An 8,746-nucleotide genomic window follows, 5' to 3' on the forward strand; every position below is an offset into this window, starting at 1 on the left:
TTTTTTGTCAAGCACTGGCTAGAAGTGTGTGATGAATGTGGTTTGAATTCCTATATACTACTTTATAATAGTTATACCTGAGATAATTTGTCGAAAACATACTAAAGGATTGACACGTTGTAAGAACCAAAAAAAAAAGATCTGATTGACACGTTGTTAATCTGTGTGTGTGTGTGTGTGTGTGTGTGTGTGAGAGAGAGAGAGAGAGAGAGAGAGAGAGAATGAGAAAAACGCGTTCCGCAGAGAGCAGATCATGACCAGGAGACAATGAGAAAAACACGTTCCGCAGAGAGCAGATCATGACCGCGTGTAGTTTGCACATTGTAGAGAGTTGATGGGCATTATGTGAAGCTACTTTTATGCTTCACTAACATGTATATATCTTGTACTATGATTGGCTAATTCTCTCTTAGTGGCGCATTGGCCTTTAAGTGGGAGGTTGTTGGGGAAAAGGTCCAATGGCCTAGCACCCATCTAAATCTCTTTATACGTGGAAACTCCCACTAACACACACACTAACACTTAATTGTATAGTGATACATAAAAAGGTAGATAATGAAAAATATGGGTGATCAATAGCATCCGCACAAGGACTCAAAAAGCCAATAAAGTCCAGGAGGGCTCTTCAAGAGATGAAGAACAAGGAACCATGACTACATGGGAAGAGCAAGCTAAAAGCTTAAAGGTTGGCAAGAAGAGCTAAAAGCTTGGAGGTTGGCAAGAAGATTGGTGGAACAAATGTAAGCCAACTAGGAATTCCAAAAATATATAGGGCTAGAGATGTCCGAAGAGCCAAGCCCAAGAAGGCTTGAGCAAAATGATACAGGGCCAGATATGCTCGAAGAGCCAAGCCCAAGAAGAATTTGAGCAAAAATATACAAGGCCAGAGATGCCTGGATAGCCAAGCTCAAGAAGGCTTGAGCTTGGCTATACAAAAATATACAAGGCCAGAGATGCCTGGATAGCCAAGCCCAAGAAGAATTTGAGCAAAAATATACAAGGCCAGAGATGCCTGGATAGCCAAGCTCAAGAAGGCTTGAGCAAGAATATAGAGGGCCAAAGATGCCCGAAGAGCCAATCCCAAGAAGGTTTGAGCAAAAATATATAGGGCTAGAGATACCTGGAGAGCCAAGCACAAGAAGGCTTGAGAAAAATGATACATGACTAGAGATGCCCAGAGAGACAAGTCCAAAGAGGCTTGAGCAAAATGATACAAGGCTAAAGATGCTTCAGTAATTTAGCATAGAAAAGCTTTAGGGCATGTGCATTGGGATTGATCACCCTAGTGCAATAGGACTGCTTAAGCAAGGCATGTGCATTGAGACTGATCAACCCAATGTAACGGGCTTGCTTGAGAGAAAGGATGCCCTAAAAGGACAAAAAACCCTATGAAAATGAAAAAGGAACTTGGAAAATGCAAAGAAAATATATCTCAAGAAAACCACCAGGAAAATATAAAAATGCTCTAGAGGTCTATCCCCAAAGGCTCAATGGAAGAACCTGGAGTAATGGAAGGATACCCTAAAAGGAAAAAAAACCCTAGGAAAATGAAAAGGAACTTGGAAAATGCAAAGATGACTATAAAGCACTAGAGTATTACAAAAATGTAATGGTTTCCCAAGAGCAAAAGATTGTAAAACTGTTTCGGACATAAAGGTGCCATTAGGAAGCATTCTGAAACCTATGTCTAGGATTTAAGGCCCAAGTCTTGAAAAACGGGATGCAGGATCTGACCCAACAGCTAGAGGAAACTGAAGAAGCAATCGTAGAATGCCAAATAACTTAGCCCCTAAAGAGTTACCCTAGACCTAGGATGATACTGTTGCAAAAATAAATGTAGAAATCAAGGGGAAAGAACTCAAAGGTGTAGTGTTGGATGGAGGTTCAAAATTCAACATGACAATGGAAGAAACAATACTTACACTTGGACTCACATGGGAACCTACCGCCTTTAATGTAAGAATGGACAACACCATGGTGATACCCAAAGGGATAATTAAAAATGCCATAATTCAAGTAGCAGGAATGGAGTTTCCTATCTCCCTAGTGGTTTTGACTATGAAGACCATAAGGGGGCCTACCAAATGGTTTTGGGAAGACCGTGGTGTTTATTGTTGCCTGAGAGCAGAACAGTTTTTTCTCCATTCCTAGGTCTGACATTTCACAATGACACTCACTCTGACAAACCAACACAGATTCATCTTACTTCGAAATTCACTACAACTCTACACACATGTCTCACACAACACTGCTGCACTTGCACCACTCTCAAAACATAGAATACAGAATGAAATGACTAGAAGAGGTGAAGCACAAAATCTGTCAACTGTATTGTCATTACAAAATCCGCCATAGCTACACAAAATCCGCCAAGAACCATATTCATGTACCACTGAACAAAACGGCTCCAACTATACAGACTTCCCACGACTCTCTACCTCTCTACCTTCCAAGATCCCAAAGCTAACCAACTTCCAAAAATATGGTCAATGCTAGTCCGGTTAGTCCGAGCGCCCAAGTATTGGGCCTGGCACATTGGGCTTTACCACCCCAAAAACCTCCCACTTAAAGGACAATGTGCCTTTAAGCTGGGGTGAAAATGTATATATATACATACAATACAAGTAGATAATGATCATCTACCGAACACCCATAAGTGCCCTACAATGTGCAAACCGCTCTGAAGGTAAGCCTTTTGTTAGGAGATCAGCAGGATTATCATCTGTGTGAACCTTGACAAGCTGCATACGCTTATTATCAAGCACTTCACGCAAGAAGTGATACTTCACATCAATGTGCTTAGTCTTTGCATGAAACACTGGATTCTTGTCCAACATGATAGCACTCTAACTATCACAATGCAAAATAGGTATCTCACTAGTAATATCCAAATCTCGCACAAGACGAGTAAGCCATAATTTGCTTCCTTGCATGCATCTAATGCTGCAATCTACTCTGCCTCAGTGGTAGACTGTGATGTACAACTTTGCAAACGAGATCACCATGAAACAGCACCACCAGTGAATAGAAAGACATAGCCAGAAGAAGTGGACCTTCTATTGTCCAAATCTCGTGCATAATCTACATCAGTGTAGCCAACTACACATGCTTCCTTTTTGCCAAAGCTTATGCACATATTCTTCGTGCCATTCAAATACCTCATCACTCCTTTGACTGCCTCCCAGTGTTTCTTGCCAGGGTTTGACATATATCTGCTAACCACTCCCACTGCAAATGCAATATCCGGGTGTGTAGCAATCATAGCATAAATCAAACTGCCAACCGCAGATACATAAGGCACCTTTGCCATCTCAACCTTTTCTTCATCAGAATTGGGACAATCTTTGCTAGATAGTTTCACATATGAAGGCAATGGAGTACTCAATGCCTTCCCACTTTCCATATGGAAACGTGTGAGCACCTTGTTAATGTATTCTGTCGTCTGAGACAAATAAAGCAACTGCTGAGATCTGTCTCGTTGAATACGCATGCCCAAAATATGACTAGCATCACCCAAATCTTTCGTGTCAAAATTAGCATGTAATTTTGATTTTAAGGTTGTTATATCATCACTGCTTTTACCGGCAAGTAGCATATCATCCACATATAGGATCAAAATAATCAAGCTACCATCTGTAGCTCTCTTCGTGTAGAGGCAATGATCAAAGTCACTTCTTTTGAAGCCTTGAGACAGCATGAATGAATGGAACTTATGACATTCCCTTGTGTTGAAATATACAAGTGAATAGGGTGTGTGCGGGAACAAGCCCTTGGCTAGAGGTTGTAAAAGAGAATCTGTAAATGTGAGAGAACCTGTGAAAAGGTGAGAAGAATCTACTGGGAGAGAATAAAGGGTAGCATGAGAAGATTTAGGAGGTGTAGAGATATTCTGGGAGAGGTGGAGAGAATCAAGCAAAAGAGGTGGAGTGAATCAAGGATAAATCAGTGGGATTAGATGCTTGGATGTAAACTCTATAAATTGAGGCATTGGCCTAATGAGAATTTGTTGGGTTTTTATTATCCATGCCTATATTAAGCTATTTGTTAATTACTCATCACTAATCACTTTGCTAATGATGTTGATTCTAGTATTTGATCCACCATAGCTCATCACATTGCTGTAATTTTAACATGGTATCAGAGCCAAACCTAGAATCCATCAAGTTTATGAGCCCATTATCTAGTTAATCAAGATTAGTAGATAATTAAAAAATAATCAAATTTTTAGTTATTTTCAAGAAGCTTTCTGTACCCCCAGCCAGTGGAGGAGCTCCCTCTCCTTGTAGGCTCAACCATTGCCCAAACCCTTCTAGCCCAACATAGCCAACTCATTTGTGCTCCAGCCAATCAAATGAGAAGCGCAAATTGCCAGTGCATCTAGGAGAAATCACGTTTTTTTGCAGCGTTGTTTTTTCTGAGAAAATTTGACATTTTGTCTGCTCCAGTTGCAATTGATCTAATTCCTCTTAGCCCCCAGGGTTTTCAAGCATGCTCTATAAGCTGGTGAAGTCAGAAATTGATTTGATCAAGTCTACAGTGAGATCCAAGCTCTTCATCAAATCTACACGTGACTTTGGTAAAACAGAGATTAAGCATTCAATGTTTGGTCAAATCTTGTGTTTCTTGGCTTAATCCTCTACTAGACTGATTGCTATTGATGGCCTTGAAAGGGTTTGAGCTCATTTGAACTCTAAGGCCTCAGATCTGGGCTCCCTGCATACTCTGCTTTCTACACTCAAAACTGAGGATTTATTTGCTAATCAGTGCTAATCACTGTATTTTGGTGCACCATTAGGTATCTAATACAGATCCCTATAACTTGAGATTGCAACTCGAAGTTGATTTGATACTCCAACCATTCCGTACAAATTGGTTACCCTTGATTTAATGTAATTTCTGGTAAAATTATGCTGATAAATTTGTGGTAATCATCATTTTGCATTTAACCCTTGGTTAATGCCTACAAATCACACTCAAATTCAAGATTATTCACAGCCAGAGTTGCATTTGGGAATGTGCATAAGAATGAATGCTATATGCATTATGTATTGGGGGTACATTACATCAGTGTAAAAATGGGATCAGACACTGCCCTTGTCCAGAATAAGGTAAGAGGCAAGACCTCCCACATAGATTTGGGTTTGCATTGCATAATGATACAAGATAAACATCAAAATCCCAGAAAAACTGTCAACAAAACATTTAAACATGTTGCTCACATGGAGCAAGAAGAACTGACAGACAAGCTCATGGCCCCAGCCATGAAAGAAGAAGAACATCTCTTTCCAAGAAGAGGATCCACACCGAGAAGAAGATCTAGAGGAAGCATTGAAGGAAGACATGGACACGAGAAGAGAAGCTGCCACAAGAAGACTAAAAGAAGAGGAAGACATGGACGCGTGAAGAGAAGCTGCCAGGACAAGAAGACTGAAGACAAGAGAAGATGTGAGGCTCCAAAGAGTGAGGAGCCAAGTGAAAATCTCTAAGAAAGAGAGAGAGAGAGAGAGAGAGAGACCCCCAACCCAATGTAACTTGCCCCAACAAAGTAAAACCACCTCTGAGCCACCGATGATGTAGGCCACGTGGTAGATGTATGTGTGAGCACTTTAGTCAAGGTCGCGGGTACTTGTAGTAGCCTTGGACACATAGAGAGAGAGAGTGTCAAGGACTATGAGTTTAGGGACTTGAGGCACTCTCACAGGCTATCAAGTAAGAGATAAACTTGGTACAGGGTCCAGGTGTGCTAAGTTCACTTGAGGGGAGGTGTGCTAGGCACTGGTCGTGGACTATCAAGTAAGAGAGAAACTTGGTACAGGGTCTAGGTGTGCTAAGTTCACTTGAGGGGAGGTGTGCTAGGCACTGGTCGCGGACTATCAAGTAAGAGGGAAACTTGGTATAGGGTCCAGGTGTGCTAGGAGTATTCACTTGAGAGGAGATGTTGAAATATACAAGTGAATAGGGTGTGTGCGGGAACAAGCCCTTGGCTAGAGGCTGTAAAAGAGAATCTGTAAATGTGAGAGAACTTGTGAAAAGGTGAGAAGAATCTATTGGGAGAGAATAAAGGGTAGCATGAGAAGATTTAGGAGGTGTGGAGATATTCTGGGCGAGGTGGAGAGAATCAAGCAAAAGAGGTGGAGTGAATCAAGGAGAAATCAGTGGGATTAGATGCTTGGATGTAAACTCTATAAATTGAGGCATTGGCCTAATGAGAATTTGTTAGTTTTTGATTATCCATGCCTACTTTAAGCTATTTGTTAATTACTCACTAATCACTACATTAAGCTATTTGTTAATTACTCACTAGTCACATCTTAATTATTTGCTAATCACTTTGTTAATGATGTTGATTCTAGTATTTGATCCACCATAGCTCATCACATTGCTGTAATTTTAACATCTTGGTGCCTACTTGAGACCATAAGGCTCTTCTTGAGCTTACACACCAAATGCTCTTTGCCTGTCTCAACAAAACCCTGTGGCTGCTGCATATAAATATCTTCATGAAGATCACCATGCAAAAACGATGTTTTCACATCCATTTGGACAAGCTCCATGTCCTCTTTGGCAACCAATGCAAGAACACATCGAAGAGTGGTCTTTTTCACAACTGGTGAAAATATCTCATCAAAGTCCACTCCTTGCTGTTGCTTAAATCCCTTGGCAACTAGCCGTGCCTTGTACTTTGGTCGACCATCATTGGGAGTAACCTTCATCTTATAGACCCACTTACATGGCAAAGCCTTTTTCCCACTTGGCAAAGGCACCAAATCCCACGTAAGATTTTTATGTAGCGAGTCCATTTCTGATTGCATAGCTTTCTCCCACTTGACTTTGTCATCTTGCAACATAGCCTCTTTATAGCAGGAGGGCTCTCCGCAATCTGTCAACATGGCTAAGCAGGCCTTGAAACTCTTGTAGACCTTCTGAGAACTGGTTGAGCCTATTGTCCCTCAGCAACATCTTGTGGCATAGGAGGGTTCTGACTAGGTTGTTCAACATTAGGTGCTTGAGACCTATCGTAAACATGTCCATCTTCCTGAAAGATAACTCTCCTTATCTCCACTGTAGGTAAAGGATTTTTATGCATCTTCTCTTCATTGAAGTAAACGTCATTGCTGCGAACAATCTTCTTGGCTTTTCGGGATCCCATAACCGATATCCCATCTCACCAGAATTGCCATAGCCAAGAAATATACATTTCTTTGACTTAGGAGACAATTTGTCCCTCAACTCTTTAGGAACATGGCAATATGCTTCACCGCCGAAGACTCTAAGATGCTTGTAAGAAGGTGGTTTTCCTGACTATAGCTGTACAACAACTTTCTCACCCAATGCCTTGTTAGGAGACCTATTGATAAGATGGACTGTAGTGGCTAAAGCTTCTGTCCAAAACCCATTAGGCAACCCTGCGTTGGACAGCATGGTACGTAACTTCTCCTGTATAGTACGGTTCATCCTCTCAGCCACACCATTCTGTGGAGGGTTACATGGAGTAGTCAACTCCCTCTTAATGCCTTTCGACTCACAAAAGTGCTGAAAAGCCTTGTTGACATACTCTCCACCATTATCTGACCTCAAGCACTTAACTTTCTTGCCAGACTGATTTGAAACTTAGAAAGAACCTCGTCTTTCTTCTTGAGAGGATACACCCACACTTTCCTTGAGAAGTCATCTATGCCATGTAACAAAGTACTTGGAACCTCCCATAGATACATTAGGCATAGGTCCACACACATCACTATGCACTAACTCTAATGGCTCACTTTTCCGAGTGCTTCCATGCTTGTGTGGTGATTGTGTTTGTTTACCCCCATAAAGATAATGTTCACAAACAGAAAAATATGAGAAATCAAAGCCAGGCACATAACCAAAACGAGATAAGATTTTCATTCCTTTTTGAGACATAAGAGCTAATCGGCGATGCCACAATGAAACACTTGGCTGTTCGGTTACACAGATTACATGATTTTTAATATTGGACACATGCAACATGTACAAAGTCCCTGACTTTGCACCACATGCAACTACTAATGACCCTTTGGTGATCTTCCATGAACTATCACCAAACATGCAGTGATAACCTGCGTCGTCCAACTGTCCAGTACTAAAATCAAGCTCTTGGTGAGCTTGGGCACATGTCTCACATTCTTTAGAGTAAAGGAGGAACCATTCTCAAACTTAAGTTGCATATCACCAACTCCGAAAATGTCGCATGGGAAATCGTTGCCAAGTCAAACACGGCCTCTGCGGCGCGAGCTGCATCATATGTGCTGAACCACTCCCTTGAGGAGTCACATGAAAGGATGCTCCTAAGTCAAGGACCCAATCCTGCAAAGCACCATCATCTGTGGCAACCAGAAAAGCTGAATCTATGGCTAATGTGAAGCAAATGTCCCCATCAGAATCTTCAACAAACACACTGTTGATCTCCTCAATCTTCAACACACACACTGTTGATCTCCTCAATCTTCACACTGCTCTCTTTTGGGTTACTTGTTTCGTGCTGCTTCTTCTCCTTGCCTTTCTCTCGCTTCCATTTGTGGCAGTCTTTCTTCATATGGCCCTTTTTGTGGCAATCATAGCACTCAACATCTTTGCATCCACGTGACTTGCTGTGAGATTTACCTCTCTCATTCTGCTTGCCCTTTTCAGCAGATCTACCACGAACAACAAGAGCACTGCTACCACTTTTCAAAGAGTCCTGGTTCTTTTGATTGATCTCTTGAGTGAGCAAGCTACCCTCTAC

Source organism: Cibotium barometz, chromosome 1, assembly GCF_041138505.1.
Source record: "Cibotium barometz isolate CiBa-2024 chromosome 1, ASM4113850v1, whole genome shotgun sequence".
In the NCBI taxonomy this organism is placed as follows: Eukaryota; Viridiplantae; Streptophyta; class Polypodiopsida; order Cyatheales; family Cibotiaceae; genus Cibotium; species Cibotium barometz.